The following is a 1,762-nucleotide window of genomic DNA, read 5'->3' as shown; positions in this document are numbered from 1 at the left end:
TGACAATAAAAATCTTTACAAGAAAAGTGCCATTCAGATTCAACTAATTCTCTTGAGGTGTCCGCGCTGAGCTAGGCACCCTTACATATTTTATGTGTATTTTTTCGTTTAGTCCTCTCAATGACCCGTTTAGGTAGACATTATTAGCTGCATTCTAAGACGAAAACCTGAGGGTCAGAAAAGTTGAATGGCTCTTCTCAGATGGTCGTAGGCAAAACCAGGATGCAAATTCCAATTCAATACTCTTTCCATCTTGTTATCACTACTTCTGTCTTTGTCTATTCGAGATACTATTACAGTAATAAGATTTTCCAATAGAATGAAACTTTGGGGAACCGCCAGTAAACTGTATTAGAGAAAGCAAAGGTCATTTGCAAAGTCAGGGTCTGACCCAGGCTTTTAAGCACTTACAGCCCAAGGTCAAGGTGCTGTGACACAGAACTTTCTGGGATGGCAAAAGTACACACGTATGAATATAATCTGGAAAGGAGAAAACTCCAGACTCATTCCTTTTTTTTTTTTTAGGCAAGGCAACCCTTTGTTAACCTCACAGATTGCAAGGACCTTGTCAGCTTACAATCCCTTATTATTTTTTTAGTATTTATGCCTGCAGCACCTAATCTTCCTACTTGGTCTCCCATCCAAGTACTAAACCAGGCCCGACCCTGCTTAGCTTCCAAGATCAGACGGGATCAGGCTTATTCAGGGTGGCATGGCCTTAGGCTCTGGACTCATTCTGAAAGAAACAAGGAACTTATAATTTAGGACTGAGGGAGCATAGAGATATATGAGAAGTAAATATTTGGCTGACAGTGGAAGACTGGTAAATGAGGGGACACCTGAATTCCTGGGGTGAACACACTCACTTAGATGATATCTAGCAGGCGAGCAAATTCACTGCCTGCTAGAAACTGCACAGCCCTCAGAACGTATTTGTAACGGCTCCATCACGAAGGCGCCAACATTTGATCTGTTCTTTCCAAAATAGGTTTTAAAAAATTCAAAAGGAGAAAAGGCAAGAGCCCTGTAAACAACGGCTTCTGTAAATGCTGCAGCTATCGGGCAATTGGTTGCAGAGTCTGAACAGACTTTCAGTCCAGAGAGAGAGAAGTGTCACCACAACCGACCTACCTGTTCGGAAGGAAGACAGCATGGCGAGCAGGTTCCTCCGTGGGTGTTTAAGGCTTAGCCTGCACCGAGCAGGTTCCTCCGTGAGTGTTTAAGGCTTAGCCTGCACCGTGCCCTGGGAAGGCGTGAGGCCAGAGAAAGAAGCCAGGCACCTGGAGTCCTCAGTTTCCGATCCCCTCCCCCACTCCCTTCCCCCGCCCCAGAGCTTTGCATCACCTTTCCAGGAGAAAGAAGTTCTGTCTAAGGGAGGCTAGTCCAGGGGAGGTAGAGGTTTCATCATAGAAGACCCAAAGTCTAAATTAATGATCATAACTACAGAATTACAGTGCCACAATCTCTCATCCAAGATTCAGAAGTCCAAAAAGGTCTGAGAATAAGTGGGGGGCGAGGGGAGGGGATTGTTTTTTGTTTTTCATTTTTTGATTTTTGTAATTTGCTTGACAAGCAAAACCTGGCTGGACTTCTCCTGGTGACAAAACCTGATCTGGGTTTCTGGGAGGCTGCTACAGGGAGCTGCCCCGAGCTCCCAGGACATTATGACTTGTTTATGTACCATACTGTCTTTACAGGATCTGAAAAAAAATAGATTAATTCCAAGAATATTTAGCTCCAAGTATTTGGTAATGGCTTGAGG

The 1,762-nt window shown here is 44.2% G+C and overlaps 1 pseudogene; it reads right to left on the bottom strand.

The window, feature by feature from the left end:
• Nucleotides 1–604: 604 nt before the first annotated feature.
• LOC118609076 lies at nucleotides 605–724 on the bottom strand (annotated as a pseudogene).
• Nucleotides 725–1,762: the final 1,038 nt, after the last annotated feature.

This window comes from Rousettus aegyptiacus, unplaced genomic scaffold, assembly GCF_014176215.1.
Source record: "Rousettus aegyptiacus isolate mRouAeg1 unplaced genomic scaffold, mRouAeg1.p scaffold_m13_p_10, whole genome shotgun sequence".
Taxonomy (NCBI): Eukaryota; Metazoa; Chordata; class Mammalia; order Chiroptera; family Pteropodidae; genus Rousettus; species Rousettus aegyptiacus.
This window is presented reverse-complemented; position numbering and strand designations above follow the sequence as displayed.